This window comes from Metopolophium dirhodum, chromosome 1 (assembly GCF_019925205.1).
Source record: "Metopolophium dirhodum isolate CAU chromosome 1, ASM1992520v1, whole genome shotgun sequence".
Classification (NCBI taxonomy): domain Eukaryota; kingdom Metazoa; phylum Arthropoda; class Insecta; order Hemiptera; family Aphididae; genus Metopolophium; species Metopolophium dirhodum.
In genome coordinates this window covers 118,844,418-118,862,397 of record NC_083560.1, presented here as the reverse complement: position 1 = coordinate 118,862,397, position 17,980 = coordinate 118,844,418, and the positions used below count along the sequence as shown (strand labels likewise).

The window sequence follows — 17,980 nt, the reverse complement described above, 5'->3', positions numbered from 1 at the left end:
TAGGTACCTATATATGTTAAAAATACTGAAATTATATGACCACCGTCGAATATAGGTAATAGGTATATGATTTGTAGCTTTTAGTGTAAAGATATGCTCACACATAATTATAATAAATAAACTAAACTCTTATAGAATAATAAATAATGGCCAGACTGTCGTTCGTAGAAATCGGCCATCCCCAATAAAACCATTGTCACCGACAAAAAGGAACGATCTGTATTACAGCATAGGTACCTAGCAAGAATAACTAAAAATGGTAGGAAGTCATAGGTAACCACTCTGCTGTACAGTTGTATAGGTGACGAGTGTACCTCGTCATTGAGTACCTAAGTCACTGTAACATATGTGTTTGGTTGAATTTTAATTGAATGATAAAAAAATTGCTTGCGAAAAACGATTTTAAGAGAAGGTGGTTTGTCAGCCTATATAAATATAATATACTACTTAGATATATCTGTTAGTTATACGGCAGGTCAAATAAATTTTTGCGAAAATATTGCATCTTTATTATTTCGTCTTTGCCCGTGTGCAGTTTTATTTAGTAGCAAATCCTGTATAAATAAATTAAATATCGTATATACGCTCAGTTTTAGAATACGTCGATTCACGGACAAATCGGTGTCAGTGTACCTAGCTTTGAGAAATAATTTTACCTAGTTGGGCAACTGCAAGTCACGGATTGGATTTAGGACTTCAAAAACTCTGAACAATTATTGATGATTTACGCTCAACTTTTTGATGTGAAATATTTAACGCAGCAGGTGAGACAGGCCATCGGCTGTTGCCGTAGTGAGACGTCGCCAAGCGCGCGAAACATCTAATGCGCCTTTAAGATGAAGACAAATTTTTCTTAAGAAATCTGAATATTTTTACCGATATTATAACTAATTACTAAGCATATTTTATCATAATATCCATTTTATATATTGCTTTTTTAATAATTAATTTTACTACTTATACATGTACATTCTAAGTTTATTAATACATATAGTAAAATATAATTATATACATATACAAATTAGAAATACTCCAAGTAGTCCCCATGAATATTTTTGAATTATAACGAAATAACTAAAATTGCTATAGCTATAAGTAACTACATTATTTTAAAATTGAAATATCCAAAGTCATCAAAATTTAAATGTTTATAATAAAAAATCGTGACGATATTTTTATTTAGATTTTTGGGTTTTAGTAAGAGCTACAATACTACTTGTGAAGAACTTTGTATTGAACCTTAGACTATAAAAATTGAATATCTTATACATTTATTAGTACATAATAATGAATTTACAAATTTTCGTAACTCTGTTAAACTTTGAACTTTGAACTTAAAAAGTTTACAAAAGAAAATCGTACCTATGGATTTTAAATTCTTAAAAGAATAACTTATGGGAGACCTTGTATTTAATTTTCAAGTTCTTTATCAACGCTTTAAAAAAAATAATTAAAAAATTCGAAATACAAATGTATATTGAAATGGGTATAAGTCTGTAATAATTATTAAGCAAGGACTGGAACTTTTTGAATTTATCGGTATCGGTTCCGGTACTGGTTAGTGGTTCTCCTAAAATAAAATAACTGTTCCCGTTCGGTTCTGGTTTTTTGGTAAAAAAATAAAGATATCGGTTCCAGATAATTTAGGTACCGAAAACTATAATAATTTTAAATATCCACCTGCAATGCGGGTTTAATTAATAGTATGCGAAATATTAGAAAACTCATATTATGATCATACATAGTTTATACACGAAACAGAAATACCACTAAATAATGATAAATAAAATTATTTAATTTAAAAGTTCTGGTTCGGTTTCAGTTCTTAATATTTTAAAGGTTCTGGTACCAGGACTGGTTTTTTAGGTTTGGTTTCAGTCCCTGCTATTAATTACAGCAAATGATTATTTTAGTAATATTGGAATGTTTTTACGATCAATTTTCTTCGAATTATTACACAAAAAATCCAAGTTTTCTAAATTGTAACTTCAAACAATCATAAATAATTACTGTAGATTTAGATCATTTTTTTCTTTGCAGTATAGTCAATATAACATGAGGAATGTATTCAATATTCAAGCATTTTGACGTAATATTTCAATATTTGTGTCCATATTAAAACAAAAATATTTTTTGGCGCATCTATGATTTATGAATCATTTATAATAATATATTATTATAACATTCGGTTATTTGAGGAGCAATCAGTCAGTGATACAATATACACACTCACTTGTTGTATTGCCTATACTAAACTCCTAAAAGTCACTAAAGGACAGCGCGTTTTAAGGAGTCAATGTCTATATAGGCATAAACGTATGTGTATTATAATATTCCATGTGGCTACATAAACGTACTATATATTTATACGTATTTATGTATTATACATGGTAATAATTATAATATAATATAATATACCGTGATAAAGTCTGCATAACGAAATCTATACGATGTTATTATACAATATACATACATTAGTTAAATATGGTACCTCATTAACCACAATTTTACATTATCAAACTTTAATTTACTAAATTTGAAACTTTTTTGAAGCAACATTCTAAAATGTACGTATTTATATATAATTTTAAAAATAAAATAATAAATATAAATGTAATTAATATAGAAACCTAACTAAAAGTATTCTTTTTTTATTATTGCATTTAAAAAGGATTTTAATGTTGATTCAAAAATGTTTTTGCTCCATTAGAAACGTATTACAATATATCATACCCGTTGGAAGTATCTAAAATATTAATTTTTGGGGTTTACCCATTTTATAATATAATAATTGTACATTATCGATTATAAAATGTGTCAACACTGGACAAATATAACTAAAAATACAATGTACTGGTGCACCCACAAAGATGGGACCGGCATGTTTGTTTGTGTATTTACAAAGTTCAGGGGCTCTAGCAAAATCTATCGAAAACCTGGTAGATTTTTGATACTAGTTTCGTAGTCATTGCATAATGTGTCGGTACCAATTGGACAGAAATGTAAAAAAGTGTTTAAAAAAAGTTTACATTCCCCTTATCTATCAAACTTTTAATTACTATTTAATATTGATTATGTCTAAAATAAAGTTATTATCAGGGCCTCAGGCATGCCATTGTCCTCATACTTGCTCATTTACCTAACAACAACAGAAAATAGTCTGTTTGACGGTAACAACGATAACGACGACGACGGGTCCATTTGAACAACATTCTGTTGACGTTTCCAAATACCCGTGCAATGACACAATTGGGATTAGGTAGGTAATCCCTCAAACCAATATTGTACCCCCCTCCCCACAATAAAAAAGCAATGTTTATTGTTTAATTTATGTAATAACAAATTGAATACGTAGGTAATACTGGTTATATGTGAGTTGTAGATACTCATACTCATACACTAGTTAAAGAAGATCTACTAGTTTTATTTTTGTATGGATATATTTTCCGAATAATAAATTAGTTTTGAAAACTAGATAGGTACTTACATAATCTGGGAAATTATTAGAATGAAAAATATGAAAAAATATTAGAACAAAACGTGTCATATTAATTATGATTTATAATTATCTAGTATTGATCATCACAATACATAGATACAAGCAAATTAAATTTATTCATATGAAAATTGTGATAGGCATTGCATTTTATACCACCATGCGCTGTCGTCTTTATGGCTAGATAACTCATTGTATACCGAATATAATCAGTAAAATCCAGTGTATTTATGGTGTATATTAAATTATTTAGAACTCTGTGAGACTGTGACTTTGTAGTATGTGAAAAGTTTTAATACTTATTTTCAGTGAATATGTGTTGGGGGTAAATAGGTTGAGGGATTCTACAGAAATCCATACAGAAAATTGAAACTTGTTGGATATGCTTAAATATAATCTACTTATCTATATAAATATAAATAAATAATTATATAAATATTTATACATGGTATACAGTGACGTTTGTGTACGAAATAAATTTATAATTTATATATAAATGTATGTAAATTTGTATGTAAAAAAATTTAATTTCAAATGAGTAGTTAACTAGCTTATAATTATAGCTATTGCAGGGGTCACAACTAATTTCTACGAGGGTCCGTTTTGAAACTTACCAAACTTCCCACGATCCAAGACACATTTAAATACCCAATGACTTTTTTCACACATTAACAATTAATAACAATCACACTAAATCGTAATAAAACGTACTTTGGAAATTCTTAGATATCGTTTTTTTGACATAGAAATAACGCAGTAGCGCTAACGACTAACGTATTAGCTATCAGCATTGATTATACATAGTATATTACTATGTATAATCAATGCTATCAGTCAACTTCTCTGAATTAATTTTTACAAATGAGCTAGGTCAGGTTAGGCTAGGTCTATGTGCTTTCAACGTAACGCTTGGTGAAAGAGACACGTATATGATATTATATTATATTATATATGTATACCATACTAAGAATAATATCGGAAAATATTTTTATTCGTTATTTTATTATAAAAATGTAATGTAAAAACTATAATATTATATATTTTACAATTACGCAGCCATTAGGGTCCGTAGAAAATCGTGTATGCGGAATTGCGGACCGTGTTTCGCCCGTTGGTTTCCTCTGAGTTATAGTTGTTAGTATAGGTATTTGAAATTATAAAGAGCGGAGTAGTATAATTATAATATACCTACTATATAAACATTTTACGGGATGCCCATGTGCACTGTTCAATGATGGATAAAGGATTTTTTCCAAAGTGGATGCTATTTTAAGAATACTCTTTAGGTACTTATTATGAACAAATTAAACTTATTCTGTGTTAGTACAGTCTACATAGTTGATACGTTTGTAGTGATGTTAACTAATGGATAAGAAATGTATATTAAAAATAATGTTCGATATGCGGAACGGTGGGTGTCTTAGCTCCCAGACATGCCCCCCCTCCCGTAAATCTGCCACTGTTCCTGTGACACATGACTCGGGCGTAATTTCTTATATTTTTCTTTGGCTGCCGTAATATTATTGTATGCGATCGCGATGACACATGTTTTAGACCGTACTAACGTAGCTCACAAGTAACTCGATATTTGCTATTCAAGAGTATCTATGGTTTATAATTTTTTAAGTATATTAAACGTACCAATATAAACTAACGTATGAAGTTTAATTTTATGATTTTATTTTTAGATAGAACATTACAATTTTTTATAAATTAAATTTACTATGAATATCACTGTATACTGGTATCGCATTTTATTAATATATTAATTGTTTATTGCAATAATTCATCAAATAGTATTACTTGTACAATGAAATCAACTGATAATAAAGACATCACAGTATAGACTCCAAAACCTCATATTAGATGACATTGACAACGACTGTCGTTAACCTTATAGTCGCCCGCATAACTTAAAATTAAAATGTCTCATCAATAAACTATGAAATGCTATAATTTTCATTATTATTTCTGTTTATCATTGCAAACACACGCTTACCTATATTACGCACTATGCATCTGCAGTGGTCCCGTAGTAAATATAATAATATCTATTATAATTTGAACCAACTATTTAACATGGATCATACTAATATAAAAATTTGAAATAGTGCATATTATCTTGTAAACATACTATGATTATTTTTTTTCCTGGTCCTAACAGAATATTCAACAACAATATCAACAACAATACAACATATTTATGTTACCCACCCACCCGCTCGACTAAAATACAATATTTTGCTGCGTTAAAACTACAGGTTAATATTACAAGAGATATCTAGGAATCGGCATCGCAACAGGTAGATCGTGCGTGCTTGCGTGTGTGTGTATGTGAGAGGTACTCAAGTGGCTTATAAAATATATACTCAGACCACAAGTCACTGACTTGCACACGACCCATCATGTCGACATAATGCATTTGTAATATTTTAAGTATGTATAAAATATATGTAAATATAATAATTTATTATTTTACAATGCACTAATTCACTGTACACTTGTCTCAGAAACTTAAACGGCAAACGATCGTATGTATAATACTGTGTTGCCCTTAACAATAGGTATACTCAATAATTATAATAATATGGACATACTCTAGCGGACGTCAGTCGACCTGCGCACGGTGTTACTGTTCTCCCCGCAGACTATTGTTCATCGGTTGATTCGAAGACATGTGTGATCGAATGAAGTTATTGACATTAAAATATTGAAAAATGGAATGTAATATGACCTGAAGAATATTACCCTTTATAAATTTGAAAAAAAAAAATTATCAAATTTTATTGATTATACAAGACACGGTCATTATTCCCGTAATGTGTTATTCTGTAAACAAAATGATATTGGTACCGGGTGCCTTAATCAAAGATGCTCTCGGCTCTGCGGATGTATTTATGAAGTTTTCCGGATAATTTACTCATTGCAAACGTAAAATAGTGAGGATATTCAAGTGTTCGGTTTCCACGTGGAAGTGCCTTCGTATAATCCAAGGATCACTTACTGTGACTGGGCAAAAAGATTTAGTAAACACTTCAATGAATTATTTAAGCGATTTAGCGATATCGTTCTACAACAATTTACGAAAATAAGAATTATAAAACACGAAGCTAAACAAATTTCCAGTGTTTAAAATGTATGGAAAGTTAATGACGTTACTACCTTAGATGTCAGTAAAGAAAAATAATTATCTCATAATATTATGTTTTAAATATAAATAGGTATAATGAGTCAAGCGTACTATTATAATGATCCCTTTCTAATATTTTTTTGATAGATTTTTTTGTAACTATATAATATTATGAATAATGCCATCTTTGTGTTATTACCTACGTGTAATATTAGTCATCTCTACTTGTCGTTATCACCACTCAAGTACATTATTTGTTATCCATGTGATATTATAATATTTTGTTTACTTATCAAACATATCAATAGGACAATAGCTAAGTTTATAATATAACTATTTAAATAAATCATAATGATTGGTTGATAACAACTCTTAAGTCCACCAAAAAGGCTGACAATTTTCTTTTATAGTTGTAAAATCTCTCTTAGGTTAGTGTTCATAATACAAATATATTATATGAAAATACCTACCAAAAAATATTACGAAACAGTCACTTTTTCGTGAAATTATCATTTAAAATACATTGGCCATTGACCACACTAAATTAATCTTATTATTAATTATATATGTCATAATTATACAAGATTAATATTAATATTTATATTATACAATATTTATAAATATTTAAGTATTCTTAAATATATTTTTTTTTAAAAATGGTGGACCACTTCATGAAACGGTAACCGTTTCGTATTTCATTAACTATGTAAATAAATTTTCATTATACGAGCAGTAATATATGTAAATTGTAAACAGTTAAGGACACATTTATATACAAAATAGCCGATACATTTTCATAAGTGTTTAATCTACTTTCACGATAGCGTGTAGTGTAGGCTGGTTGTCACTTGTACTAAAACATCAACACATATTATACTGTGTTTTATATGGCTATAGTAAAAGACTTATTATTAAATGTTGGAAATAGTATATTAATACTCTATTATATTATATCGAATACTAATATTATATTATTTTTAGATAACCAAACATAAACGCGCGACATATCATGTATTATGATATAATATTCTCACTCGAAAAATAATATTGCAGTATATAGTATATAATATTATTGTGATAACATAGGAATAATAACAATAATAATAATAATAATGAAAAAATAAGTGATTCATACCTTTTCCAAAAAAAAAGATGTTAACCAACAGCTGATAAAACAGGTAGGTATATGACAACGGCTGAATTCGCTGCAGCCGACTTGAAAACCGTATCGGACTAACTCGATTCGTCAAACGTTTGATTTCACGTCCGAACAGTAGAAGGCGAGAACAACGTGTCCCTTTGCATAACGGTGTAGAGTTGTCACATTTAGTCAGTCGGCGGCAGTGGCCATCCGCACACACTGAATATAAAAAATGATAGCGCCTATCCACTCTCCGTAAACCACAGCCGTGGCGTCTACACGTACGTGTACGGCTCCCCCCTTATACATAATGTCATTATTCATTATACACCGATACCGTCCATTTTAGTTTTAATTGTCTTCAAACATTCCGTCTAGCCAGCAATAAAACGGATAACGGCTGCCAAAATGTCCAAATAATTGTATTTCATATCGATTGTCGAATAGTTTGCAATACTCGTTTGTGCATCGCACGATCCAATATAGGTACACTATAACAGGTATAGGGCGATGGTGATGATACACCGATAATCTATAATACGTGAATATGACCATTGTTATAAAATAACAGATTCAAAAAAAATCAGATTTAAAAATAATTATACCGTCAATTATCGTAATTTATTATTTTATAAATGAAATTAATGACCAATTCGCGAATCTATATACTATAAATATAATATATATATATATATATATGCATATTTAACAATAGCGATATGCAAATGGCCAAGAAAGATTACTTGTTACAATAAAGCAATGCGCAAAACAAATTTTGAAATTAAAATGAAAAATTTTCATTTTACTTATCGTTATTTATTTTTTCTGATTTAAATTAAAAATAATGTATTGATTTTATGATTTTTAAATCGTTGAGCGATATCGATTTAATTGTATTATGATTTTTAATTAAATTTTGAACATCATTTATCTTTGTTTTTTCGATTTAAAATATCAATTAAATTTTATGATTTTATGATTTTAATTTCGAACCATATAAGAGACCTATCGTCGTTCACACGGCTGTGTAACAACCTGAGAAAACGAAATATTAGTTAAGTACTTATTATTGTCTACATATGAACAATATTAAAGGCCTATCAGCCTATTGTTGATTTTTAAATTTAATTAATTGTTTTTAAAATTTTAAATCGATTTGTAGATTATAAAAGTTTTAAAACGATTATGATTTTGGTATACATTATTGGTTAAAATTGTTTTCGTTTTCAATGTGAAATGTCAATTTTTAGATAATTTTTAACGATTTTTATCGATTTTTATCGATATTTAAAATCGATTTCAAGCCTTGGCACAAACGTCCTACACCCACGATACTCGCTGTCTACCTATGTTAATTTGTGCCTGCATATTTCTGCACGATCAACACGTTCAGTTTGAAGTGAAAGAGCTGGAAGGAAGTGAAGGAACGAATATCGATAATCAGTGATAGCCAGCTGTTGTCGCAGGTCCAATGTCAAGCTGTACATAAATATGCGCTTATTTGATTCTCTATGCGGAATAGACACGCAGACAAAACATAATTTAGAAAAACAAATCGTTTTTAAGCAAATTTCATGAAGAATATTCAAATATGTTTTCAGAAAATATGTTATCAGATAAATATGTTAGTTAATATTATTGGCAAAATATTGATAGGTACTTTTTACCAAAAGAAACAAAATAATTAAAATTTGTGTAGTGAGTTATTGATATTATGTGGGTAGCACGTTCACAGGCCCATACGCACTAATGATCACTTACAATAATTATTACGCACAATTACACACATTACACGTACAAACTCCAACGAGTAAGAAATTGCCTACACCGAACTCCTTATAAAAACATTCGGTATTGAATCTAAAAGAATATTATCTATCACTACGCATTTATTATTTTAATATTTTTTGAACATGTAACCGTATTATTGATAACCCCGGTTGCATCTTTACAATAATTATATCCAGCTAGGTGATTATATTATTATGTCTGCACTGGTCTTTGTGGCTATTAAAAAAATTTGTTGTATTTGCCTTAGGGAAAATAAAGTTTTCCATTCTAGTACTATAGGTATTTATGTGAGGTATGATAGGTTGTTTTAACTGTTCTAAGTTATACAATTATTATAATACACGTCGCTAAAATGCATTGTTATACTTCTCCATTTAAAAATGTATTTAAAAAATAAATTTCCAATTGCCTGATATCCATTCTAAATAATTGTATGATGTTATTTAAAATACAATATTGTTATTATGTTTCCTTTTGTAAATAATCATATTTATTAGGCTGATGTGTTTTAAGGAGTAATGTTAGGCATTTCATATGGCATATATATTTTAACTGTGACATTGTGTGAGAAATATATTAAATAACAACTACCTATGTGATTGTCTCATTTCTATTCGTTATTATTAAACTACCGTGCACCAGTCACGAATACAAATTGTTTCTGGGTCTAGAAAATGTAATTATTTACGTTTTAATTAGTTGATATAAAATTTAGGTAGAACAGTTATAAGTAAGGCGTGGATTTCATTACAAATTAAATTTTTTTTCAAGCCTGTAACCCAATGCTTTCTAAATACAAAATGTATTTCACACATACATATTATAGATAGTATTAAAAAACTAACAATATTATTTTGCATTCTTGTTATTTTAAACGGTATTTATTAAGGCTGGGCAAGATAATGATTTTTTTTAACTCAGTTAAGTTAAGTTAATATGCACCAATAACAAAAAGTTAAAAGTTAAAAGTTCATTTAACTATAGGTTAACTCAGTTAAGTTAAAAGTTAATACACACTTTTTGTTAAGTTAAAGAAAAGTTAATTTGTTTATAAAACGCTAGCGTAATTAATTTTTTCCAACCCAAAACTAAATTATAGGATATAGTATTTATACTTCATACAGTATTTCCATATAAGTTATATTCGAATGATAATAATTTTTAATTTTAAACAATTTACGATACATTTTTTTTTTACATGAAAACGAAATAGACTGAAATAGTGAAATATACTTCTTAAAATGAAAAATTAACTCGTTAATTTCACGTTAATTAGGAAAGAAATTTAGTAAGTTAACAGTTAAGTTAATGAAAAGCCAAAAGTAACTAGTTAAGTTAAAAAGTTAAAATTAAATTAACTTTTTAACTCGTTAATGCCCAGCCTTACTATTTATTTTATAAATACGTTTTTGTCATCATAATTATAGATATTTTGCTTTTCGTTTTTTGTACTTATTTTTGAGCCAGAAGAAAATTAAAACATTTTCTGAAGTTCTGAAATAAAATATTTGTTTGTAATCGAAATACATTTTGAAACGATTAGCTGGAAACTACAAACATTGTATTTTATCTTTTACATACGCGTTATCGACGTTTGATAATATAGTATGATGCCCGTATTTTCTTTCAGTTAATGCATTTCTAGAAATTAAGTCTTTAAAAACACTGATATTAACTACCAAAGACCTATATTATAGGCAAGATAATGTTCACGTGGCCCGAACTTAATCGTTTTGTAGAAACCTAATAAAATACGTTAGTACATTTTATGCGTTATTTTAGTACAGAATTCGTATTACTTGTTAGCATGAAAAATGGTACATTTTTTAAGTGGTCTTGTATTTTTATTAAATATTTATGCCTAAAATTAAGCCATCCGCAGTATTTCGTATTTTAAGTTGATATCTATTTGGATCAGACGACGATTCAGCTCAATTTATTTTCACCTTATTATTAAATTGATTATAACAATACACAATAAGTTATATATAATATGTAATATCTTGATTTTTTTATTTTGCTTCAGACAAAAACGCTGCATAATATTAAATAATATTATTAAACAGCGCTGGGTCGTAATTTTCGCGTTTCATATTTCTATATAGCAGGGATGACCAGCGATAAGAGAATCACTTGAAAAATATAGTGAAAAATAATACGGAGAGCACATAATACTTACATAACAATATTATATTATATTGGTAAAAATGTTAAGACGCGAGCTGTGGTTTGGCACCCCTGCTATATAGTATATTATAAACTGTTTGTTAGTGAGAGGGTCGAACATGTTCGAAGAAAATGCTCTGCGTGCACGGTTAGGTAAATGGAATTTCACCTTGAGTTTGTATGAGAGGCGTTCGGCGTCCAGTTTTTTCCCCCCGTCATCGTTATACCGTCGAGGGGTGTGCGACAACGCGACGCCGACGTTTGAATTATTACAAGAATGCCCAGACCGGTTTCAGAGGGTGTGTTTATGTGATTTATATACTGCACGTGCACCGGCGAACGACCCAAATAATAAACGATAACAACATGCTGCATGTGCATGAACACAACAAACACGTCGGCCTAGGCACAATGTGGAGCCGGTGTGTGTCCGGCCGAACAAAAAAAATAACACTGACGATGACGGTGGTGATGATTATGATTATGATAATAATAATAAATAATAAAAATCCTCCCCATGTGAACGTCTATAGCCGACAGCGAGGTGGCACACAAGGAGGCGTGCAGGTTCCCGTGCGATTTACGTGCAACAAAGAAAATATTTTACCGTAGTTATTTCTTATTATTGTACCCAAAAACTCCAAACGACTGAAGTTTACCGCGCTATATAAACGTCGTAGGTACGCTTCGTGTGTCGGGGCGTTTATAGTTGTTATTATAATATATGCCCTATAAGGTTTTATACTTTGCATTCGATTATTCAAAATTAAAACACTTTCACACATTTTATCATCGCAGTTTCATTTTATTCATTCGCTAACTAACGAGTACCTACAATATTTGATGCACACAAAATAAATAATTAAATAATTTTAAATACATCTATATGCAGCAATAACGTCTTAATTTTGAGTGTGCTACTGAAATAATGTCGGACTTACTAAGTGTTCAAGTAAACTCTTCGCAATTATGTTTTAAAGTAGGTATTAGGAATTAGTCAATATCAGTCTATCCTCGGGACGTTGTAAGCACTAGACAGCCTTATGTTCAACACTTATTATTTATTAATACCAAAACTCAACCGTGTCGACATTTACAAGCGTTGTGTGTTTTGTGTAAATTAACAAATATGGACTATATACAAACATCAATTACTAAAAGGCGCCCACATCATAGAACTAAATATTTAAATGTAATGATATTAATATTATAATATAATTTTTAGATTCTTAATTGTTATTTTATTACTACACACAAAAAAACCTGTACATTTATAAAAGACCTATGTATGATATCAACATTCAAACGCAAATTCTAAAAAATGCTGCGCTATAATAGTGCGCTTACAATATAGATTACCCCTTGAATCGTGTTTGCAATAATAATTTATTATAAACATCGTCGTGTTTAATGTCGGCGCTACAAAAGGTATTCAGAATTTCTTATAAATAGGTATTCAATTAAAGGTTTTTTTTTATTTCTATCCCCTGCGGGGCGAGTATACTATCATTACGTATTATTATGACGTTTTAGCGATGTATAAGCTATTTTTTTTTATAAGATTTTCAATTCACCCTCTCTCTGCGAACAATAATTCCTATAATGATTTTAATGTGACCGCAATGAAATGACGTGCGATTAATTGGCTTGTGATCACAAGAAAAAATAGCTATAGGTAATACGACCAAACGTGGGAATTAAAACAGTTCAACGAATATTTTAATTTAATTCCGTTTACATGTAATCAAAATTAAGCGTATAATGCAAATTCGGACTATACATTATTCGCTATTCAGTATTTGTTTTAGTGAAAAATCAGATTTTATTTATTTTTCGAAATAAATTAGCATATAAATCTTAGCATATCAATATCGACATTTGTAAAAAATATAAAAATAATTGGCTTACAGAAAAGGTAGGTACTCGCGTGAAACAATAATTGTACCAACGCTAAAATGCAAAACGCGAAATTTATCTAATTCCGTATGCACGAACTATTCCAACTATGCATATTCATCTTTTTTTGGTGTAATCAAACATATTATACCTACGTGAAATAATTTACGCATGGTCGTGGAATAAATATTATAAGTATGACTATTGAATCTTGGATTTCATAAATTAATTTGGCTATATAATGAGTTGTGAGTGTATGATAATAATTTAGTGCACTGCATGGATTATCTACGTATGAAATATAATATAAATATCTAAAACGACCTTTTTGCACTGTCTGGTAAATATTTTGGTATATTTCAAAACTTTGTAATAGCACCTACTATAGGCTAGATAAATGTTTATGCCGAGTACATTATTACCTAGTTTAAAGTATTTTTTTTCTTAGATGAATAACTTTCAATGACGATAAACGTACATTGTTATATTTTGTTGTTTTGAGCAAATATTAGCGATTTTAATTCATATATTATTATATTATATTACATTATTATCGATTCGGTCGATATTAGGTGTACCTATAGCTTAACTTGTAATTGCGCGTGACAAATTAAATATATTTCAGAACAGTTATTTCTGGTTGTTCTACCAGAATATATGTCAGTAATATAAAATACAGGTCTGAAATATAGTTGACAGTCATAATGAATATTTTATTTTCTGTAACCAATACCAACAATTTGATAATAATTATTTTACTGTACCAATATTTGATGTTGGCCAAGCGACGGTTATACTTGGAAATTATATCGCAATTTGCAATTAATAATAAAGATAACTAATATCAACTTGGAACTAAAGAGCACGTTCTTAATAAAATGTATGCAAGATCAGAGTTTGATATCTGTTAACAAACTTTCATATTATAAATAAAACTTTCGAATCAATATAACGCTTCAAACGGCAGCAACATATATTTTGTCACTGGAGGGTCTATTATTTTTAATAGTTAATTATTTTTAATTTTAGGGACTTTTTTTTACAATATTTCGATTTTAAAACAATTAAAAAAGGGTTAGAAGCGTTAAAGCCAACGTTAGAACTTAACTTAAAGCTTGATAATTAGTAAATTCACTCTAATACGTTGATCAAAATAAATCAAATATATTAAAATTTTTTGAATCAATTATAATAATTCAAACAATTTACATGTTATATACTATATTATTATAATAGGTAATAGTTGGTACCTATACTCAATAAAAATGTACCTAATCCAACAAATATTTGATACAACTGTTAATAATTATTACATTTAAATCGAATGCAATTTATAAAATCAATCAGAATTTTTTATTTCTTTTATATTATAAACCATTTTAAGCGTTCAAAATCTCACAGTTAAATAAATAGAAATGACAAAAACGGGAGATAGGTACTGCTAAAAGGTAATATAAATTATCTAATTATGTAATATGAAATTTACGTTATAATTATTATGTTCCTTCGACATATTGAAAACCTGAAAAAAATTTTCGTGATACCCTAGGGTAGGCCTTTGTCCATATTATATCCGCACCTAAAATATACACAACTTGAGGTAAAATTTATAACTGCACGTTTGTACATCGGAATAAACGGTAATTTGCGAATAGATAAAATAAACTGTAAGCCTTCTATAGTAAATATTATTCACCTAGTCATTTATAAATTATAAATTATAATACATAAAATAATATAATTATATTATACTCGGGTAAAAAATATATAAATCAAGAGATGTGATGACAGTCTTTAATGACAGACAAGAATTGCCGTTTTAGATAGTTTTGTGTTTTTAATATTCTATTCCGAGAGTCAACCCTACTAGTATAGGAGCAGCAAATAGTTGTTATACATATAGTGTATATAGTTTGCATACAGTGCTTATATAGTAATATATATTAATAATATATACCTACTATGTGTCAACATGTATACAAATTAATGGTACACATATTATATTACAATTTAAAATACAGATATAATATTATGTTTTATAAAAACATTTTCACGTTTTTATTTTTTAAAATCCCCACGTGTAGCCACGAATAATTAGATGTATTACACACAAATCTCCTGCTGCACCAGCGAAGTGGTTTTATTTTTAATCTTATTTTGACCTTACCTATATATTTTATATAGGTATAATAGTAGGTATACGTAGGCATCTAAAACGACGTCTTAGTGAAACGTGCTTGAAAACGTGCTATCGAGTCCCGAGGAAAACACAACGAATATACGACGATGCAGTCACTCGTCTAATGCGTGCATACTAAATTGTGCGTTTTGTATACATTATAATATATTATTGTTGTACGTATTCTTCTGCGTGTACATATTATATTTCTATGATTATATACATATCTAATAAGATAAGTGTACAAAACCGGTACCTCTGACCTCTCAACATTAAGAATTCAATAATATCTAATATTCACGGTCTAATGTCTATGTAGATTTACATTAAAATTGTCGAGTGGACATTTACGCTGGACGTATATACCTCGACCGACCGCTGTTTGTAGAAACGCGGTGAATTGAGTACCTACTGCATTTTAACATAAAATATTATGTGGTGGGTCAGTGTCAGACATGTCTGCTGTCAAGAGGTAACCTAACCTAACCTATCGCCGCCAGACGACCGTGAGCTCTTAATAATTATAAAAATAATAACAATAATAACATTATTGGTACTATGCGCGATGTCTATTAACATATTATCAGACGCAACATAGTACGCTACACATATAATATATTATAATGAGCAGACATTTTGGTTATGGTAATAGGTTACCACATTATTACTATCTCTCTTTCGATAGACCGTATTATTTTTTTTAAATCACCATATTATTATTATTATGTAGTTATCATACCAGTCATCGCGTTCGGTTTGTTTTTCTTTTCAAATAATGACGTTGTGTTACGGTTATGGGTATTATAATATTATACACTGAACACATATATACAATGAAATATATGAAAAATACAATAAAAAAAACTGTATAATGTATATAATACAGTATACACCACTATGTTATTGTCGTCGTCGCGTCGAACGGCTCATTCTGCCGTAGCGACGAAGCGATATTTTTTTACTTTTGGGGGCATATGCCATATTGAATAATTGTGTATTTGTATCTGATCTAGAAAATATCATGACACGCAGATGAATAATATAACGAAGTTATAGTTGTTGTCGTTGTATCTTTTAAAATATATTATAAACGATGTAATATTATTCATTATAATATTATTATGAATTATGATAATACATGTGTCTGACGTTTGAGTGAGGTGTTTTCGGTTATCGACGCCCGTGACTGCATTATTATATATTTTTTAACTTACGATATGTCCTTGGAACTTGATGACGATAACTTTTAGGAGTAGCAAAGCTTTAAGTAAGGTTTTATTTAAATTAATTTAAATAAGAACAACTTATGAAATACTTTGTATGAAATATTGTCAAGGCTGTAGGTGCCTATTTAAATTTAGAACTGTATCTGTATAATTTACGACAATAAAATTTTAAATGTATTATCATAGAATTAATAAAGTTAAATAAATAAAAAAATGGACAAATGATATAATAACTTTAGTATAATATTAAAATAAGTGAATACAAAGGCGGCATTAAGGGACACGATCTAAAATAATAATAATTACTTCAGCGATAGCATCAAAAAAAAATATTATATTATAATTAATGTATCATACTATATCCCAGACAGCAATTTTTTGTTTAAAAATATTATTACAACAATATAATCACGAATAATATTAGTATAAAGTTATTTTAACTTGGATATTTATATATTATATGCATAATATTCTTGGTTTACTTACCGTTGCTAAATTTCTTCTATGCTTCAGTATTTGACATTGATATTCAGTATAATTAAAAATAATAATGTTTTTACTGCATAATTATATTAGATTAAAAAACATTTTAAATAATATATTCTAATGTTGCTACAGCTGTTAATGTATTTTGTTCAATAATAATTAATAACAATAAAAAAAATTATAAAGGAAAACTATAAATGTAATCATGTAGATTTATAATGCCCTGTAAAGTGTATAGTCTATATAATATACTTCTGTGGTAGACAGTACAGTTATTTGTTATATTATGCATGATACTGCTGCAGGTTATTGTTATCATAATTTATTAATTATATTATTGGTTTATATTTATTTTAATTATTTTAATAACTTGTACAAGAATCCCAATATATGTTATGTTTAATTGCAATATTCGTTTAGGTTTAATTATTTTAATTTGGTTTGAAAAATTATTCTTCGCAAGTCCCAT

General features: G+C 28.6%; 1 protein-coding gene across 1 annotated transcript in view; it reads right to left on the bottom strand.

Annotated features, from left to right (window-relative positions):
- The window catches only part of LOC132937423 (uncharacterized), a 41,285-nt gene extending 23,662 nt beyond the window's left edge, over positions 1 to 17,623 (bottom strand). Inside the window, exon 1 of the mRNA XM_061004241.1 lies at positions 17,512 to 17,623. The gene's annotated coding sequence lies outside the window, so the exon portion shown is untranslated. The remainder of the gene's footprint in view (positions 1 to 17,511) is intronic.
- Between the last annotated feature and the right edge of the window lie 357 nt (positions 17,624 to 17,980).